Genomic DNA, 22,286 nt, shown 5'->3' with positions numbered 1-22,286 from the left:
ACAACCAATGTGGGACTATATATCTCAACAATTTGGAAGAAGGGGAAATTTGTTATTAAGAGATTTGATACTGTTCATAGTTGTTTACACTTTTTTTTGGTTGGAACGGTTTTGAGAGATTTGAGTATTTGACATTGTTCTTTCTGCTATGCTTGTTTATACCTTTTTTCGGCGGAATCAATTATGGTCAATGAAAATATTTCTGTTCATTATTCCTTGTGTTATCTTGTGATGTTTATAGTGTTACGAATTGATTAATAAGATATATTTGTAATAGAAGATTATATGTATTCTATGTAATGATTATTAAATGTAATATTTGGGTGAAATAAAACTCTTGAAAGAGAAAAGCCAGAGAGAGCACTGTTGTGTTTTTCACTCTTGGTGTGATTGCATCTATGAAAAATGAAAGTGTAACGTAAGCGGGGTGAAACCCTTCTGAATGAAACCTTAAAATTTTAAAAATCCACGAACTGAGGTAAGCATTTGTTTCTTTTTTTCTAAGACTGTAAATTTTGTTAATATAATTATAGGCGATCATTTACCTAAAAAAAATATATACATATATTTTGGTGTCGTTGTCTTGCTGATAAACTTAAACTCATTTGTGCTTTCTATGTTTTCTATTTCAATTTCATATTTGTATCATTATGAAAAGTATATGCATTGAAGAAGTATCAGGGGTAGTTAGTATTTCCTATTAGTCTTAATAATATTTGTAATTTTATAATTTTATTTTTATCCCCTGTTATAAAAAATCCCGGGTCTGCCAGAGAAATTTGAATTCATTCATACACGACTTCAGCAAATGGATCTCTGTTGCTCCATCTTCTTCGTTACCAATTAATTCCCCCTATGACACAACCAACATAAATACTAGAGAAATGCATTTCATTAAATACAAATTTTAATAAAGCAGTATAAGATGTAACAAAATCAGACTTATGCCAAAATCAAAAAAAAAATTGATTACCTTCACTAATTTCCCTTTTATTATAGCAATAGCTTTAGCATTTTATGTAACGAAGAAGATGCTGATTTGGAAACCCAGAATATTGTTTGACTTGCATCGATCTGGGTTAAATCACATGCAAGTCCTCACGTGCAACCTTGTATTTCGCGTTACTTTGCCAAGTTCTCAATCCATATATAGTTTCCTCTCTTTTCTAAAATCTAAATTTTCTCTTGAAGTAAAGACTGCCCATAACAATGCTAGTTAAGCATGTATCGTGCAATATCATCCTTCATTCAATTGAATATGATATAAAATAATATCCCAATGTCATGCAAAGTTTTAGGTCATTCTTTGCTCAGTTTTGTGTAACCCCAGATAGTCACGATACATCTTATTTGTGGTGAAATCCTTATTTGACTTGTTGGTCCGTATAAGACCTCTAATAGCTTTAGTGAAAATATGAACAAGGTAATGGATCCGATGGTCAATATTGCAGGTGGTAACGGTGCTGCAAAAGAGTACCATTGTGGCCTCCTTTTTAATTTTGTTTAATTTTTTTCAGTCTTCGTATAGAAAGTATTGATGTGATTGGAGTTTGAATTTTGTTTTTATAGCCTGGAAATTTTACCTTTTTGTATGTGGTTACTGTATAATATAGCAGTGCATGGAATGAAATCACATGCCTAAACTCTTCTAACAAGACATGAAATAAAACTATTTTCTTTCTATAAATGTATCATTTATATATTGTAGGTTTTAGTTATGCCTTCAGCTGTTGTGGGGACAGTACGCTCATTGGAGCGTGACTCTAATGCCTGCAAGGTTGCAAGAGCTGGAGATAACGTAGCTGTAACATTGCTAGGTGTAGATGGAAGTCATGTAAGGGCAGGAGGTGTACTATGCCATCCTGACTTTCCTGTCACAGTTGCAAAGCATTTGGAGTTGAAAGTACTTCTCTTGGATGGTGCAAGTCCCTTATTGGTGGGCTCTCAGGTGTGTATGATATGTATGAGGTATTCTTACAGTTTATTATCCAATTTCTATTCATTGGGGGAAAAAATTCAATTTTCTTTTTCTATACGTGCAGTTAGAGTTTCATATACACCATGCAAAGGAACCTGCTAGAGTTTCAAAAATATTGTCAGTACTTGATCCCAAGACTGGTAAGGTAACCAAAAAGTCCCCACGCTGTCTTACTGCAAAGCAAAGTGCAGTAATTGAGGTAAATAAATAATGCAAAACTTGCTTTTTAAATAATCTTACCCGAATTTTTGTTCGTCTTCAATGCCACAGACTCAAAAAAACTTGGAATGACTTTTATTATCTATGATTTCAGGTGATTTTGCACGAGACAGTCTGTGTAGTAGAGTTCTCTAGTTGCAATGCTCTTGGAAGGGTGTCCTTAAGATCATTAGGAAGAACAATTGCTGTTGGACTTGTGACAAGAATTATTGAAGATGAAAATTAGTTTATGATATTCGTCATAAAAGATTAGATGATGATAACATGGAGAATTTAATGGTATTTTCAGTAAACATCTTTGTTTGCCATCTAAGTCTAGAATTAGTTATGCTGGCAGACAACGGGCGGTTATGTGACTCTTGTTGAGTTTCTCGGGTCAATATATGAATTATGTAAGAGTAGTCCAGTTTTTTTTTTTGTCACTATATATGTATCATAGGAATAAATCTTTGGTGCTACTGCTGCACCAAGATTCAGTGCATCCCATCAATGAAAGTATTACACATCATAGGAGAGAGAAAAAATTTGACAGAGAAAAAAAACTTTAGCTCCTCTTGGCCTTACTCGAGCTGTAGTAATCTTCAATATCACGACATTACTGAACCAGTGTCCCAAAATCTCTAGAAGCAGAACCAGCTAGGTAACCAGCAATATCCTCACTAAGTCCCCTGCGGAACTTAGCAGCCAGAAATGTAGGAGTAGGCCTCGCCATCCTGAAGTGTGCAAACTTCACCAACTGGTTGAACTTGGCCAGGTACTCGTCCACAGACAACGAGCCCTGAACCAATCTGTCAAACTCCCCCTGCTGCCTCTCCTGAGCTCATATGGAAAGTACTGACCCAAGAAGAAATCCTCGAACATAGGCCAAGTCATCACATGACCCTGCATCTCGTAGACATGAGAAAGGTTTGTCCACCACTCATGGGCATCGCCCTCCAGCATGTAAGTAGCGAACATCAACTTCTGCAGATCTGTGCACTGCATGACCCGAAAAATCTTGTCCAACGCCTGAAGCCAACGTGCAGCAGCAACAGGATCAAAGGATCCATCAAAGGCAGGTGGCTTATGCTTACGGAAAGCATTCAGCCGGCGATCGATCTCATCACGATCCTCAACAAAAACAGGGACGGTCTGCATGGCCCCCGTAAGATGACTGCCATCTCCCATCTGACTCTGAGAGTCATCCTGCAGACTGGGTGGAGGTGGTGGTGGTGGCGGTGGAGGTGGTGGCGGTGGAGCATGACCAACATCAGGGCCATTCCTCATCTCCTCCAACATGACTCTAAACATCGTCATGTTCGCCAGACGGTTGGCCTCCAACACGTCCTCAGTGGCCTTCCTGTTCGCCTCTCTGACGGCGTCCAGCATGGCCTGGTTTGCCATTCTCATGGCCTCCTGGTCGGCTAGTCAGGCCGCCTGCATCTCAGCTAATGCAGCCAGGACAGGATCAGGCCGATCCTTCGAAGTCTCGCAGTTTCTCCCGGGTCTTACCATGATTCTGCACAAGTTACACAAATTATGAGTTGATCAGGCCCACGCAATGTGGTCACATATGCATTATCATAATAATACTCGACGGAGCAAACACACAAAACAGACACAACCAAACCTCCTAATCATTGCAATACATACAGGCTTTTCCCTAGAACCGTTGCTCTGATACCATAAAATGTAACACCCCGTGTATACCCGGAATATTAACATTACATCGTATTAAGCGGTGCTTAATTAAAAATGCAGAATATTCTTTTTCTTTTCAATTATGACGTCATTATCAATTACCAACTTGATTACTTAATCAATTTCATAAAACAACGCCTGTATGTAAATTGCACTAAGACATCTACTAAAATACCTCAATATATAGATAAAGTGTGTATCTAAATCACGGCATTACATCAAGTAATCCGGACAATATCCTGGTACATTATTACAACTCCAAAAGACTCAAGACATAACCAAGACATAATAATACTATGTGTCATGGACAATCCCCATGCTCACCAAATAGACATAGTAAACAACAAGTCTCAACATAAAACTCCATAAACATAAACTGAAGTTATAAGCATATAGACAACATGCAAATCCAGCATCCAATCATGGCAGCATAAAATAACAGCACTCTAACTCAGCTCCGGCCTCCTGCCGCCTGAGGTCTCAACATTACCTGACCATGAAATAAGTATTCCCCAAACGTGGGGTGAGATCTCTAAACTAGAAATCTCAGTAAGACAAGGGGGGTCCTCAAGGATCTTCCACCCCAAGCTCACTTACATGTGCAATATAAGTTCAAAAAGCATTTATATCATTATCAGTTCCAAAACTATGTAGTGCAACAGATATCTATGGCATGTGTGTAATCACTATCTACTGGCCAGAGAAATGTAGGAATACGTCTATTCCCTACATGTAGTACAAGGAACATCGCTTGCACCTCACCCACAGCCTCACCCTCTTGTATGTTCTACATACTCAGGTTTACCGTATAGGTGGAACACCTCCATGCATATCAACAAGGCACTAACATACAATAGCTCAACAGCATTTCTAAAACATCAAAAGCATGTAACACAACATGCATATAACCATATCCCCATGGGACATGGTGGAACCACAACATGGCTAAACCGAGGACACGAAAGCTTACCTCTAAGCTAGCTATCCAATGCCACAAGCTCAAAGTCCAATCACAGCAGATCACAATCTGATATGGAGCAAACATAAATCAATAAACATGTACCACATGCATACAATTAAAGACAACATCTTTTCATTACGTTTTCAAGTCTTAAAGCTTCTAACAAAGCCATAAGCCCTTAATCCCATGATTCTGGCTTAGTCCATTAAAAACAGAAGTTCAACTTCATCAATCTAGGGTCTACAAACCCCAATAGCCTACTGTATGCACATCACAGCTACTGTTCTGCGAAATCCCAGAATATCCGGATACTCCTCGGGACCATATCCGGATATGCAATATCCAGACATCTCACTTTCCATATCCGGATATGCAATATCCGGATATACAGATTCACATATCCGGATATACAATATCCAGATATCCCAAAACCCCATATCCGAATACACATATCCGGATATCATATCCGGATATCCAATATCCGGATATTCCACGGGCAGATATCCGAATATTTCACGACAGAATGCAGTTTCTGCATTTTCGTGAAGATATCCCTTAAAGGTTCCCTTTTACCGATTTTAAACACCTAATCATGCATTTCTAGGCGTGTTCAACATTACCCAACAACAAGTTATCATCTTTTAGTCATTAGGTGCATAAAGGTACCACTTTTAAGCCTTAAAACTCAAGTTAAAGGTTGGTGATCATACCACAGCTCAAAAAACAGCAGAGGGAGGTGCTCTTGGAGCTCACTAGAAGCTCCCACAGTTCTGACTTCACAAGGCTACGAAAATACACTTCAAGCTTGTCCCTTTATGCCAAAAGGTGTCTTCTTGAAGCTCAAGAAGCCAAGAACAAGGCTACACAACCCAAACTCAGAACAAACAGCCCCAAAAACGTCCCACAAACAGCAAGCATCAACTCACAAAGCTCCACCACCCCCTCACAATGCTCTCAAGCTTAGTGTTTACAACTCTCAAGAAGAAGACTCACAACAAAGATGGCTTCTTGGTCCCTTTTCATGAGCAAAGGCCAAGACTTTCAAGAGAGAAGAGAAGGCTGGAGAGAATCAGCAAAAGAGTCACGTATAGAAATCTGATCCTAGGGTTTTGTGCCCATAATGGGAGTATTTATAGCCCAAACACACTTAAACACACAATATTAACTTTAATTGCTACGCTTAGCATTTTAATCCCAAACTTTGGATTCTGAAACTACATAATTTTCTAAGAATTATCATATTTTTCTTATATTTTTCTGAGCAACTTTCCGGTACGCGCTTTTCAAAGCCAGTACCGGTTTCTAGCACCAGTTCTCATTATTTGGACTTGAAAATCGTTCTACAAGTCCTACATATTATTCTAGTAATTATCATGCACTAACTTTAATTTTCCGGGATACTTTTTCGGTACACATTTATACTGACTAGAAGAACCGGTATCTGCACTTTTCTTCCGAAAAGCGACTTTCAGCATTCTTAATCACTTATTATGATTATTAAGTCTCATAAATAATTATTAGGGTCAATTATGGAATCATTCTTATTTTTGCATAATTAATTAATTAAATACCTTAATTAACGGTGCGGGTTCTTACAACATGTGAGAAAATTTTGTAATAGGATGCCTCCCCTGCAAAAGGATACCTTGCCCAAAAAGTTACAAGTACCTGAAATGAAAGAAATTCAGAAGATTAGTTCATTGGATGGAAGACATCCTAAAGTAAGTATTGTTTTCTTCGAGGGAAGTAAGCCTCATTGGAATTTGCGAAAATGTAATACATGTGTTGGAATTGATGTAACATAATGTTGCTTGTTATTGTGTTTTGCTTGTTTTATGTATGTTCATAATATTTTTTAATTGTGGCAATACTTTGATTATATAGGTTGAGGTTCCTAAGTCGTTACAGACTCGTTGCAAATTGATTCAGAAAAACTTACACAAAGGTACAAAGCATTAAGTCGTTACAGATTCGTTGCAAATGATTTGTGATATGTGACGTTCTACCTGTAACTTATTCGATAATTTGGAATGCACTGATGATGTGGATAGTATGTGAAGGGGCTGCAAGTTGTCTCGATAGCGAACATGGATGTTATACTTCTCACCTTACATCACCTGTTACTGATTCCCTTTCTAGAGAAGTTCAACTTTTCCAGTTATGCTTCATTTAATTGCTACTGCATTTTATATTGTGAATTGGTATGACTCTAATTGCTATTTTTTTTTCCAGAATGGAGCACTCCTGTTTATGATGTACTGTTATCACAAAAAAAGGCTATCCGTGTTGCTACACTGAAGCGCCGCTTTGTATAACAACTCTCACTGTCAAAATATATAACAGTAAATCAATCGAGTGTTTAATTAGATTAAACACGTAATTAACGAAATGGTGAGTAGGAAATCATGTGATAAATATGATAATTAATTTAAGGATACAGTTCATACCATGTAAGTCTAATAGGGCCCAAATATAATTATGGATTATATATGAGGATATGGATGTTATGGTAGTAAAAGATCAGATTTATTTTAATAATTAGACGAAATAAGTATAATTATGATTTAGAATGTATAATTAATTAGTTTAGCAGAATTAGTGGGTTTAAAGTACCTTTAATTTAATTAGATAATTGCTGTAATAATTATTAAAATTAAGTTGAGATAAATTAAATAAAAGAAAATCCAATAAGAATTTAATTGAGGTTAGAAGAATTGAAGATGTATATAGGGTAACAATTGAAGTTACTTGGACTTTAATTTTACTAAAGCAAATCTCTTTTTGCTGCTCCTCCACGTCACTTTTATTTCCTTGTAGTCAAGTAGTAGCATTTGAATTAAGCAACCAAGTAGCAATTGCTTAGCCTTCCAAATCGGTTTTATATTCCTTTTGGTTTTTCACGATAGTTTTCTTACCTTGTCTTTAGTGAGATAGCAAAACAACCATCATGTTGAAAAGTCAAAAAGGAGATGGCATGAAAGTTAATTCATTTGTTATAAAGGGTACCCAAAGTCGGTTGCCTCTTTAAGTCTCATTTCCACGGTTCATCCTTTTGTTTCTTCTTCTTTTACAAAACCGAACGCATATGAAAGAATAGGGCAAGCGTACAACTTCATTTCCTGACATCTTCCTGCTTCGGTTTCTCCAAAGAAATCAAAGACAACAACCTTAAGATCATACCCCAAGTGAAAGCGCCTTGTAAGAAGCCTTATTTGGTGAGATATTCCCCTTCCATGGTTGCGACCTCAAGGCTGTCAAGGGAGCTCTCGTGGACTGCCTTCTTTATTTCTTGTTGGAGAAAATATCCTAGCTTCTAGAGAAGTTAATTAAGGTATGTAAATTGATCTTTAATGGCTGTAATCATGGCTGGAAAACAGATTTATAATGTGTTTTGGATGAATTTTATTGAGGTTAAAGGATGTATGTATGTTGGAATTTAATTGGTTCATGGTTTGTTGTTATTGGATGATGCATTCTTCTAGTTGTATGCTTAAAACAATCTGCACATGGGGTGAATTAAGGAACCCCATATGGTTCGACCTTTATGTGTAAAAAGATGCACACTAGGTGTTTGTAATAATGCCTAAAAGAAATCAAGAATTAAGAAGGTCTTGTGATGAATTAAGTTGAAGAAAATGATGTAAAGTTCACTAGATTTTGGTGATATCCCCATAGGGCAAATCTGCCCTATGAATGATGAATGGTATGGAAGTGATTACATAGGTTTGTAATGAGGTATACATAAGTTAAAGATGCATGAGAATTGATTAAATCATGATACAATGAGTTTGAATTGAAAATAATCCTTGAATCCTTTGTTTTTGGATGCCTCAGCCTTTGTAGAAATTTAAGGGTGGATATTATTATGAAGTTGTCAACAAAGATTAGAGTATGTTAGATAATTTGTTGAAGATTGAATCCATAGAGAACCAATTTAGAATCTTTAGAAAAAGTGTTAACTCTAGGAACCTACACATGTGATTTTCAGCCCTCTTCATCAAAATGTGTGAGAGTGGTGTTTGAATACTTGTTTAAGTAAAATCTTTAACGTGTGGTTGTATAAGGTGCAATGGATTCACTTCTTGGTTAATTAAGAATGTAAAGTTCATAAGTTTAGTATGAAAGTGTTATCTATTTTATAAGAACAACTATGTAATTTAATAAAAAAATTATTGAGGGCTTGTGATTGAATTATTAATCACACAAATATGAAATAGATCAATCTAAGTAGTTAAATGAAAGGATGTTAGTTATGTGAAGTTAATAGAAATTTTATGTAAGAAATATTTGTATGAGAATCAAGTTAATTTGATTAAGTATGGCAACAAAAGAATTGTATATATGTTTATATATAGAATTCGGCCATGAAGGAATAATGGGCATAGATTATGTGTTTTCAATTCAAGTGATTGATTTATAGCATTTTCCTAGAATAAGTAAGTATAATTCCAATGGTTTAAGATACGTGAAGCTTTTTTTTTAAAGTGTATGAAATGTCAACTATAAATTAGTAAATTAATTAACTAGTTGAGGGTCTAAGTTATGAATTATAAATTAAGTGTAGACTTGTGGTATGGCATGAACTGTCAAGGGAAATAAAGTTGTCAAGTTGGTTATGAAATTGACATATGAAATATAATTATTCGGATTTCAAGTAATGTATATTTCATTGGAAATTAATGGTACTTTTATATGTACGGTAACAGAGTGTAATCGGACGAAGTAGGTGGACGAACAACTTGTAGACAACCAAGTTACGATGTATTAAATAGCAAGTTAGCAGCAGGAAAGAGGTGACAGGTAAGCTTTCGGTTTAGGAGTTTTCTCAGCCTTTTTGTTCCGCCATGATCAGTGGCGATTATGGTTTCCGTATGGATATAATTGTTGTTAATATTGATACTTGCGTAGTTGCATTCATATAGTGCATGCATATGATATTATTTATGTTATGATAAGTTAATATGATATGATCTTCAATGAAATAAAGCCTTGGAAGTGTAAGTTACGGTTTCTGAACAGAGGAAACAATTATGGATATGATCACGGTATACATAAGGTATAGCCGAGGAAACTTTAGTTCTCTGATCATTATGAGTATGCTATTGAATGTGATACAATATTACGAATATAAGATGTAAGCCTTATTTATACATAAGACATGAACATACTTAAGATTAATAAGAAAGTACGTTATAAGAATAAATTAGAATTATCAGAAAAGATATATGATACGGAAATTCTAATATGGATTATATGGTGTTATCTATGTCTTGGTACTTGATATTTTCTTGCAGGAAGTGGACTCTTGGGTGGAGACTGCTCCATAAACCCCAAGTTTATTGAGATTCATTCTCACCCCGCGTTATGGGGACATATTTCAGGTATCGCAGCAGTTGACGATCGTTCTCGGGGCAAGAGGCCCGTGGTTGATGAGTAGATCTAAGCATAGATGATGCCTGCTTATTTTGGTAGTCTGTCGTATTTATATGTACACTGTGATGTATTATGTTTATGTAGGTTGATGTAGGATGTTGTAGTTATGACACATAGCCACCTTTTAATGTGATATATATAGAGTTATGGATCATGCATGTATATTACTGTATATGATATGGAATTGTTGTATATTGTGGGTTGTAAGAGCCCCAAGGCATTGTTGGTCCTTGTGTGTGCCACCCACTGATTATTAGGTACCATTTGAGGTCATAGACCACTTGTACAAATTTGGAAAATGTTGGAAAAACAAAGGAAATTCTGGCGAATTTTCTGTAGAATTGGCAGATTTTAGACGAACTTTGGGAGAGCATATCTCCCTCCACAGAGGTCCAATAGGGACATACCATATGCCATTTTGAAGCTTGAGATGTCCCCTACATGGTGATAAAATATGAGGTTGTTATGATCTAGGAGCTGGACTTGGGAGGGCTGTGAACACAGCTGCCCTGTTTGCCCTGCACTTGGGGGCTGTTCTGGCCTGTTTTTGAGGAATTGTTTCCCGCTTCTCCTCTCAGTCAAATTAAGCGTGTGATGTATCAAATCGAAGCTTGAGGTGTCTAGTTGGTAGCATAAAAATTTGAGAGTAATTGGATGAGACGATTGACTACAGTAATTCGTGGAGTGAGTGTGGTTTTGAGCTGTTTTGGGGTTGGTTGGCAGTTTTGCTTGTCCAACTTCAAACGGCGATAACCGGAGCAAACGAGCTCCGATTAAAGTGTGTGATAGCTTATTAGAAAGGGAATTAAGTAAGAAAAAAATATAATTTGAAAGAAAGGTCTGGTTGTGAGTGGTGTGTTCGTAGAAAATTAATTAGTGAACCATGTTCGAAAAGGTAATAACGTAAAGTTGAGAATTGGCTAAGTGGGTTTATGGGAACCCCTTAGCAACTTATAATAAGTGAAGTAAGATGTAAAAGTAGTTAAAATAAGTATTCCGCAATACAGTTTAAGCAGCAAAGAGAAAAAGAAAGAGAAGCTGAACGAGTCAGAATACAAAAGGTTTTGTTCTTGTATAATATATTTTTTATAATGGTTTTTCAAAATGACAACATGAAGTTTCACTCTATGTGTCTTCTTTGGTAGATTGAAAGAACTGTTGAGATACAGAATGACTTGACGATTTGGGAGGAGCTTGAAATGTTGTGTGGGGGTAAGCTGTGTTATGGAGACTTCAGCAGTAAACATTGCTCTAGAGTTGCAATGGATAAATCTCGTGCTCAAAACCCACTCGAGCGGCTTGGTTTATTTTTCAAGCATGACTATATTACCTCAGATGAAGATGTGGAGGATTTGAATGATTTGTGTTGAGAAATATAGTCCCACATTGGTCACATTAGTTGCACATACAACCAATGTGGGACTATATATCTCAACAATTTGGAAGAAGGGGAAATTTGTTATTAAGAGATTTGATACTGTTCATAGTTGTTTACACTTTTTTTTGGTTGGAACGGTTTTGAGAGATTTGAGTATTTGACATTGTTCTTTCTGCTATGCTTGTTTATACCTTTTTTCGGCGGAATCAATTATGGTCAATGAAAATATTTCTGTTCATTATTCCTTATGTTATCTTGTGATGTTTATAGTGTTACGAATTGATTAATAAGATATATTTGTAATAGAAGATTATATGTATTCTATGTAATGATTATTAAATGTAATATTTGGGTGAAATAAAACTCTTGAAAGAGAAAAGCCAGAGAGAGCACTGTTGTGTTTTTCACTCTTGGTGTGATTGCATCTATGAAAAATGAAAGTGTAACGTAAGCGGGGTGAAACCCTTCTGAATGAAACCTTAAAATTTTAAAAATCCACAAACTGAGGTAAGTATTTGTTTCTTTTTTTCTAAGACTGTAAATTTTGTTAATATAATTATAGGCGATCATTTACCTAAAAAAAATATATACATATATTTTGGTGTCGTTGTCTTGCTGATAAACTTAAACTCATTTGTGCTTTATATGTTTTCTATTTCAATTTCATATTTGTATCATTATGAAAAGTATATGCATTGAAGAAGTATCAGGGGTAGTTAGTATTTCCTATTAGTCTTAATAATATTTGTAATTTTATAATTTTATTTTTATCCCCTGTTATAAAAAATCCCGGGTCTGCCAGAGAAATTTGAATTCATTCATACACGACTTCAGCAAATGGATCTCTGTTGCTCCATCTTCTTCGTTACCAATTAATTCCCCCTATGACACAACCAACATAAATACTAGAGAAATGCATTTCATTAAATACAAATTTTAATAAAGCAGTATAAGATGTAACAAAATCAGACTTATGCCAAAATCAAAAAAAAAATTGATTACCTTCACTAATTTCCCTTTTATTATAGCAATAGCTTTAGCATTTTATGTAACGAAGAAGATGCTGATTTGGAAACCCAGAATATTGTTTGACTTGCATCGATCTGGGTTAAATCACATGCAAGTCCTCACGTGCAACCTTGTATTTCGCGTTACTTTGCCAAGTTCTCAATCCATATATAGTTTCCTCTCTTTTCTAAAATCTAAATTTTCTCTTGAAGTAAAGACTGCCCATAACAATGCTAGTTAAGCATGTATCGTGCAATATCATCCTTCATTCCATCGAATATGATATAAAATAATATCCCAATGTCATGCAAAGTTTTAGGACATTCTTTGCTCAGTTTTGTGTAACCCCAGATAGTCACGATACATCTTATTTGTGGTGAAATTTGTATTTGACTTGTTGGTCCGTATAACACCTCTAATAGCTTTAGTGAAAATATGAACAAGGTAATGGATCCGATGGTCAATTGCAGGTGGTAATGGTGCTGCAAAAGAGTACCATGGTGGCCTCCTTTTTAATTTTGTTTAATTTTTTTCAGTCTTCGGATAGAAAGTATTGATGTGATTGGAGTTTGAATTTTGTTTTTATAGCCTGGAAATTTAACCTTTTTGTATGTGGTTACTGTATAATATAGCAGTGCATGGAATGAAATCACATGCCTAAACTCTTCTAACACGACATGAAATAAAACTATTTTCTTTCTATAACTGTATCATTTATATATTGTAGGTCTTAGTTATGCCTTTAGCTGTTGTGGGGACAGTACGCTCATTGGAGCGTGACTCTAATGTCTGCAAGGTTGCAAGAGCTGGAGATCACGTAGCTGTAACATTGCTAGGTGTAGATGGAAGTCATGTAATGGCAGGAGGTGTACTATGCCATCCTGACTTTCCTGTCACAGTTGCAAAGCATTTGGAGTTGAAAGTACTTCTCTTGGATGGTGCAAGTCCCTTATTGGTGGGCTCTCAGGTGTGTACGATATGTATAAGATATTCTTACAGTTTATTATCCAATTTCTATTCATTGGGGGAAAAAATTCAATTTTCTTTTTCTATACGTGCAGTTAGAGTTTCATATACACCATGCAAAGGAACCTGCTAGAGTTTCAAAAATATTGTCAGTACTTGATCCCAAAACTGGTAAGGTAACCAAAAAGTCCCCACGCTGTCTTACTGCAAAGCAAAGTGCAGTAATTGAGGTAAATAAACAAAGCAAAACTTGCTTTTTAAATAATCCTACCCGAATTTTTGTTCGTCTTCGATGCCACGGACTCAAAAAAACTTGGAATGACTTTTATTGTCTCTGATTTCAGGTGATTTTGCACGAGACAGTGTGTGTAGTAGAGTTCTCTAGTTGCAAAGCTCTTGGAAGGGTGTCCTTAAGATCATTAGGAAAAACAATTGTTGTTGGACTTGTGACAAGAATTATTGAAGATGAAAATTAGTTTATGATATTCGTCATAAAAGATTAAATGATGATAACATGGAGAATTTAATGGTATTTTCAGTAAACATCTTTGTTTGCCATCTAAGTCTAGAATTAGTTATGCTAGCAGACAACGGGCGGCTATGTGACTCTTGTTGAGTTTCTCGGGTCAATATGTGAATTATGTAAGAGTAGTCCAGTTTTTTTTTTTTTTTTTGGTCACTATATATGTATCATAGGAATAAATCTTTGGTGCTACTGCTGCACCAAGATTCAGTGCATCCCATCAATGAAAGTATTACACATCATAGGAGAGAGAAAAAATTTGACAGAGAAAAAAAACTTTAGCTGATATGTAATAATTTTATTAGTGGGATGTACTGAATCTTTGGTGCAACAGTAGCACCAAAGATTTATTCGTATCATAGGTGAGCGTTCCTCTTCATTAGTCTGCAGTTCTACTATAGCAATCTAGTTGGATTAGAAGACAGAAAAATGATGTATCCGTTGGATGTAATTGCTTTTATTCTTTGATGCCTAGACTTCAGCATAGATTGATCTGCTTATAATAAAACACTGCATCACTTGTTTATATTCGGGGCTTGCAAATCATGAAAAACTCTCGGTGTTGTTCTCGGGGAAGGCATTATTTTTCTACTTACTGTAGTAGCCCCAAACCCTGTAGCATGATATTGTCCGCTTTGCCCTCGGGCTCACGGTTTTGTTTCTTGGGACACCCCACAAAAGGCCTCACACTAGAAGAGGTATCCACACCCTTATAAGGCATGCTTCGTTCCCCTCTCCAACCGATGTGGGACATTACATCCTCCCCCACTGGAAATACAGCGTCCCCGCTGTACACACCGGTCCAGGGCCAAGCTCTGATACCAAATGTAACAGCCCCAAACCCTGTAGCAAGATATTGTCCGCTTTGCCCTCGGGTTCACGGTTTTGTTTCTTGGGACACCCCACAAAAGGCCTCACACTAGAAGAGGTATCCACACCCTTATAAGGCATGCTTCGCTCCCCTCTCCAACCGATGTGGGACATTACATCCTCCCCCACTGGGAATACAGCGTCCCCGCTGTACACACCGGTCCAGGGCCAGGCTCTGATACCAAATGTAACAGCCCCAAACCCTGTAGCATGATATTGTCCGCTTTGCCCTCGGGCTCATGGTTTTGTTTCTTGGGACTCCCCACAAAAGGCCTCACACTAGAAGAGGTATCCACACCCTTATAAGGCATGCTTCGTTCCCCTCTCCAACCGATGTAGGACATTACAAAATTCTAAATTTGAATTTGAATTTTGAAATTCGAATTTTGAATTTTGAATTTGAAATTTGAAATTTGAAATTTGAAATTTGAAATTTGAATTTGAATTTTGAATTTTGAATTTTGAATTTGAAATTTGAATTTGAATTTGAAATTTGAATTTGAATTTAGAATTTAAATGTTTGAACGTTTGAATTTAAATGTTTGAATTCGAATTTGAATTGGCTATGAAAAGTTGTTTCATAACAAAAGGATAAGATGAGATCTTGTTGGAACAAATCCCTTGTATCAAGAGAAGATCTATGGAGATCTCCAAGGGCTGATTTGGGGCGCCATTTTGGTGGGAGATGATTGTCATCTTGTCAAACCAACAAGCTCCAATCAGATTTGGTTGTTGAGAGAATCAGTGAGCTAGTTGGTTCAAACTTGAATGCAACAACTCAAATGTATCTGGACCCTTTTTGGGCTGAATAGGGGTGCATGAATTGGTGGTCATATGATGACCATTGGTTCAGAATTTTGACTAGATAAAAACCTAGTCTTATGAGGATCCAAAGGGGAGGTTGTTGGGATTTTTGAATTGCAACAACTCCACCTATGTCTCACTCACTTGTGCGCCACTTTTATTATAAGTAAAGTAAAAATTCTGATTTGATACACTAATTCTCTCCCTCTCTTGTGCGCCTAGTTGGTGAGTTCCTCCTTAAGGTTTTTCAAAAGAACCTCGCCAATTCTTCTATATACCATTCCCACTCTTGTGAAGTTTTCATGCTGGAGACTTCACTCTTCTAAACACATATACCTAGCCTCCCTCTTCACCTATTGAGCGCATGGCAAGCCTCTCTGTGGTGGTCAATTGGTGGCTTTCAAGAAAGCGTTCTTGCATCTTGACGTGGGTGGTGTGGATCAACGTTAGAGGCTTTGAACCCTTCAAACCTAACACTGATCGTCTTGGAGTTTTGAACTCACAAACAAAGGTAACATCACATGCCATAAAGCATGATTCTTGATTGCATGTGTAATTCCGTATATGAAAAATTTTGTTTTTCCCTCTCACATGCTACGGCCTTCAAGGATATTTTACTTTCAATTGGTATCAGAGCCCGGTCGCTTTACCATCGACGGGTGATGGTACTTTGTTTGTGAAATTAATTTTCTCACGGTCAAAAGGTCTTTTTGTTAAAGATTAATTCTTTGCATGTGGATTTTTTTTATGAACATGTTTAATATGATTATGGTGTTCATATATCTACATGACCTCATGATTTTGTTTGTTTTGATTCTTTGTGAAAGTTTTCAAAAGAAACATTTTTTTTGAAAAGGGAATATGATTCTGCCATGATATGAATATTCAAATGCATTATTTTCTCCATGATTTTATTTAATAAAATTTTTGTATATGATGATGTATGTTTCGGCCATATGAGTTATGGTTGAATAAATGGTTTAATTTTTGTGATCTTTGAGAAAAATTTGACAAAGATTTGAATTATGCATAAAGATGCAAAATTCGACCATTGGGAGAAAATTGGAAAAGTTTTTGAATTTTGATTCTTGTTTTGATATTTTAATTGTTAAATTATCAAAATATATGTGAGGAAATATTTATATAATATTTGATATTATGTACTTGCAAGCTGTTTAAATTTTCAGGTGCAATTTGGAAGGGGATGGTCATGCTGCCCGAAATTCGAATTTCAAATTTTAAATTAATGTGTAATTTTGCTCTATTTTAATTAGAGTTGTAATTTGAATTTTGAATTTTGAATTTTTATTATTTGTCCCTCCAAAGATGTTTTGGAGTTTCTTTAATTATATGTAATTAGAGAATTAGGCTAGTGGCGTATAGACGACGAGGAGCCGATGCTTGAGAAGCAAGATGGACAAATGCACGAGCACCATGACCATCTCAAATAAAATTGTTTTATATGCATGTATGCTTTTATGTTTTGAACGACTAGTATGCATGAATTGGACAAATCACGTTTGTATGTATTATTATGCATGTCCAATTACAACTAGTGTAATCCGATAGATGTTTGACATATAGGATAACGACTAGCATGATAATAATATAAATGCGTTTGATGAGACCTAATAAACCCCAAATAAAAGGAACCCTTAAAGGAATAAATTATTAAGCATATGATTACCTCCCACCACCAATATTACTCGAACCTCCTCTACATAGTGGTGCTCCACAACTCAGTTGGGACCCACTGTTTCGTTGAGTAAGAGTAGTATTAGAGGTGTTAGACACTTAGGGTGCTGGTTAATACTTAACTGAGACATAAGTTGCAGGCTCAGCCGGGCTTATGTGCTTAGGGTAATAATGCTAGGTTGGTTGCATGAGATGAACCACTAAGTGACAAGGAGTTGTCAACCTAATGTTAAGAGAGGGTATGAGATACTGTTGATGAGGATCAACTCATTATTTAAATTAATCTTGCGGTCACAGACGGGGGTTAAAATAGATAATCGCACTCTTAATCTCACTAAGGTAAAATCTAAAAGTAGATTAACTCTAAGTCAAATGGGAAGGGTCATTGACTTAGATAAAATAGTGGGAGGGGCAAATTATTTAAAGTCTTTAATAATTTGTTTATACAACATGTCTAAATATATTAATTAAATCATCTTTACATCCTTTTCAGTTTTTAGTATGACTAATCCACTGTCACTGCGCTCAATACTCGATACGAACAAACTGACCGGTTCAAACTTTATGGACTGGTATCGGAACTTAAGATTTGTTCTTAGGGCCAAAAAAATAGCTTATGTCCTGGATGCTGCATTACCCGTAGCTCCTAGGAAGGGGAAGATGGGTTTGCAGAATTTGATTTCGAGGCCCACAAACAGCACATGGATGACAATGTGTTGACTGTCTGCATCATGTTGGCATCCATGTCGCCTGAACTGCAAAAGAAGCATGAGCATATGGATGATCCCTCTATTGTCTTACATCTCAAGGAGTTGTATGACATTAAAGGCAAACATGAGAGGTATGAGGTCTCTAGAGAATTGTTCTCATGCAGGATGTCTGAGAACATGTCTGTAAGCAGTCATGTTCTTAAGATGATCGGGCTCATTGAGAAGCTAGGAAATCTAGGCTTTGTGATGGATGCCGAGCTAAGTAATGACTTAGTCCTGAGCTCACTTCCACCTTCCTTCAGTCAATTCATTATGAATTACAACATGCATGGGATGCTTGTGAGCTTGCCTGAATTGTTAAGCATGTTAACAACTGCTGAAGTGTCTATCAAGAAGGATAGGACACATGCTCTTCTGATTGGTGGGCCTAGCATGGCAAAGGGTAAAGGCAAGGAGCCTGTGAAAGGAGACTCCCTTAAACCCAAAGGAAAACCCAAGAAGAAGAAAGGCAAAAAGAAGGGTAAGAGTGCTTCCAAGGACAAAAGCAATGCTGAGTACTTCCATTGTGGCAAGAAAGGCCATTGGAAGAGGAATTGTCCAGACTACCTGAAGAGTGTGAAAGACAAGAAGCATGGTGATGCTTCTACCTCAGGTACTTTCATGATTGAGATAAATTATTCTTGTGCTAATCCTACCTCATGGGTATTGGATACCGGTTGTGGTTCTTCTATCTGCAATATGTTGCAGGTGCTTAGGAGCCCAAGGAGATTGGAGAGAAACGAGGTGGACCTCCGCGTTGGCAATGGAGCAAGGGTTGCTGCTCATTCTGTTGGAGATGCCGACCTTATTTTGCCTACGGGCCTTTTATTGCATTTGAATAATTGTCTTTATGTTCCAAACATTTCTAGAAACATTATTTCTATTTCTTGTTTAGAACAAAATGGTTTTACTTTTAGTATTAAGAATGGTACATTTTCTATCATTTCAAATTATATTGTTTATGGTACTGCTTCTTTAATAAATGGATTGTATGTTCTGGAAATGGGAACTAAAGTGCTCAATATAGCCGTGAAACGACCTAGGATAGATAATCAATCTTATCGTTGGCATTGTAGACTAGGGCACATAAACGAAACAAGATTGTCTAGGATGCATGCAAATGGATACCTAGATTCCATGGATTTGGAATCCTATGGACAATGTGAATCTTGTCTAGCTGGGAAAATGACTTGTCACAAGCCCAAAGGGCTTGAGAGTCATAGGGCTAGTGAGTTATTAGAACTCATTCACACTGATGTTTGTGGGCCAATGTCTATAGAGGCTAGAGGAGGATACTCCTATTTCATCACCTTTACTGATGACAAATCAAGATTTGGGTACGTGTATCTAATGAGATATAAATCTGAAGCCTTTGAAAAGTTCAAGGAGTTTAGGAATGAAGTAGAGAAACAGCGTGGCAAGATGATTAAGACATTACGATCAGATCGTGGTGGTGAATATCTGAGCCATGAGTTTCAGGATTATCTGAGAGAAAATAGAATTCTCTCGCAGTTTACTGCACCTTACACACCACACCAAAATGGTGTCTCCGAAAGGAGAAACAGGACCTTGTTAGACATGGTCAGGTCTATGATGAGTGAGACTCAACTTCCGAAATCGTTTTGGGGATATGCCTTAGACACAGCGGCATACCTTCTAAATAGGGTACCGTCTAAATCTGTTCAAACCACACAATATGAGATATGGAATGGTAAGAGACCCAACCTGAGTTACCTCAGGGTATGGGGATCGCCAGCTTATGTCAAAGCGTTGGCATCAGACAAGCTTAGTGCTAAGAGTACTAAATGTCTATTTGTGGGGTATCCCAAATGTACTAAGGGATACTACTTTTACTCCATGGATGAACACAAGGTGTTTGTGTCAAAGAATGCTGAGTTCCTTGAGAAGGATTTGATCTCTCAAGGAGCCAGTGGGAGTAAGATTAATCTTGAAGAAGTTCAAGAACCACATGAACAAATTGAGGAACCCGAGTCTGCTCTGCAGGCGACGTTCTCCAATGGAGAAGTAAACACACAACTCCGTAGGTCAACGAGAGTCATCCATCCACCTGAGAGGTATGGGTTTGTGATTGAGAATCAGCAAACCGTCGAGGATGATCAACCAAGTAACTACGAAGAGGCAATCAAGGATGTTGACTCTTCTAGATGGCTTGAAGCCATGGAATCTGAAATGGATTCGATGTATCAAAACAAGGTATGGACCTTGGTTCCTAAACCACAAGGAATAGTTTCTTTCGGTAACAAATGGGTCTTTAAAAGAAAGACTGATGCAGATGGCAACGTTCAGACCTACAAAGCTAGGTTGGTTGCGAAAGGGTATCGTCAAAGACAAATAGTTGACTATGATGATACTTTCTCGCCTGTTACCATGATCAAATCTATTAGGATCATGCTTGCAATAACGACATATCATGACTATGAAATTAGGCAAATGGATGTCAAGACCGCCTTCTTGAATGGGTTCTTGAAGGAGGAAGTGTACATGACACAACCTGAGGGCTTTGAAATCAAAGATCAGGAGCATATGGTATGCAAACTTCAAAGGTCAATATATGGGCTAAAGCAAGCATTAAGGAGTTGGAATATTCATTTTGATGAAGTCGTTAAGAGTAACGGTTTTATCAAGAATGAGGATGAACCTTGTGTTTACAAGAAGGTTAGTGGGAGTAATGTCGTCTTCCTGGTACTTTATGTAGATGACATATTGTTAATAGGAAATGACATCCCCTCATTACAAATAACGAAAGAGTGGCTTTCAAAAAGCTTCACCATGAAGGATTTGGGAGAAGCGACCTTTATACTTGGTATAAAGATCTATAGAGATAGATCCAAGAGGCTGCTGGGTTTATCTCAATCCACGTATGTTGACAAGATGCTAAAGAGGTTTAGCATGGAAGGGTCGAAAAGGGGTTTCTTCCCGTCCGTCATGGGGTACATCTTTCAAAGGCTATGTGTCCTAAGTCACAGCCTGAGAAGGATCGCATGAGTGGAATTCCATATGCTTCGGCTATTGGATCCATCATGTATGTCATGATATGTACGAAACCAGATGTCTCTTATGCTTTGAGCATTACGAGCAGATACCAGTCGGACCCTGGAGAGGGTCACTGGACAACAGTCAAGACCATCCTTAAATACTTAAGAAGAACTAAGGATGCGTTTTTGGTCTATGGTGGGGTTGATGAGCTAACAGTGAAAGGGTTCACTGATGCCAGCTTTCAGAGTGACAAAGATGACTGCAAGTCACAGTCAGGGTTCGTATTCACCTTAAATGGTGGGGCAGTATCTTGGAAGAGTTCTAAGCATGAGACAACAGCAGATTCAACGACAGAAGCTGAATATATATCTGCTTCAGAAGCAGCTAAGGAGGCCGTGTGGATCAAGAAGTTCATATCTGAACTTAGGGTGGTTCCAAGCGTGGATGAGCCCATACAGTTACTTTGCGACAACGCTGGAGCCATTGCGCAGTCAAAGGAACCTAGGTCTCATCAAAGATCTAAGCACGTGCTCCGCAGATATCACCTGATTAGAGAAATCATTGATAGGATAGATGTAAAGATGGATTATATTCCCACAGATGATAATCTAGCCGATTCTCTGACAAAGACTGTTTCTCAGAGAAAACATGAAAGTCATTATGAGGCTTTGGGTGTACGACTTAGGTCTGATTGGCTCTAGGCCAAGTTGGAGCTTGTTAGTATATGGATGTCCTAGAGATAATCTTTTAATTAGATTAGGACATATGTGGACCTTTGTATTGTCGCAAATAAATAAAAGCACTATTTATCCTGTTTCATATTTTGTCTCAATATTACTGTTAATATTTTATATGAGTAACTGGATAAACCCCTTGGAATAAAATAGGTATCTCTTGAGTATCTGTGATGAGATCACGATCATGAGGATTCAAGGATACTGGATATTTATTCCTAATTTTATGTTCCTAGTCTAGAAACACTGAGAATGCGGATCAGTGATCTCGGGTAAGACTAGCACGACTTA

The 22,286-nt window shown here is 37.1% G+C and overlaps 1 long non-coding RNA gene across 2 annotated transcripts; it reads left to right on the top strand.

Annotated features, from left to right (window-relative positions):
* Nucleotides 1-7,856: 7,856 nt before the first annotated feature.
* On the top strand, nucleotides 7,857-10,591 carry LOC133286363 (uncharacterized). 2 transcript variants are annotated; one of them, XR_009748116.1, is made up of 3 exons: nucleotides 7,857-8,169; nucleotides 9,545-9,638; nucleotides 10,220-10,591. It is a non-coding gene; the product is annotated as an uncharacterized LOC133286363 (long non-coding RNA). The 2 variants fall into 2 exon arrangements; XR_009748117.1 differs by having other exon boundaries at nucleotides 10,133-10,591.
* The last annotated feature ends 11,695 nt before the right edge of the window (nucleotides 10,592-22,286 follow it).

The sequence above is a fragment of the Gastrolobium bilobum genome, unplaced genomic scaffold, assembly GCF_033153095.1.
Source record: "Gastrolobium bilobum isolate Gb01-03AN ecotype WA unplaced genomic scaffold, APGP_CSIRO_Gbil_v1 utg57423, whole genome shotgun sequence".
NCBI lineage: Eukaryota > Viridiplantae > Streptophyta > Magnoliopsida > Fabales > Fabaceae > Gastrolobium > Gastrolobium bilobum.
The sequence above is the reverse complement of the archived record's forward strand: the minus strand, read 5'-3'. Positions and strand labels throughout refer to the sequence as shown.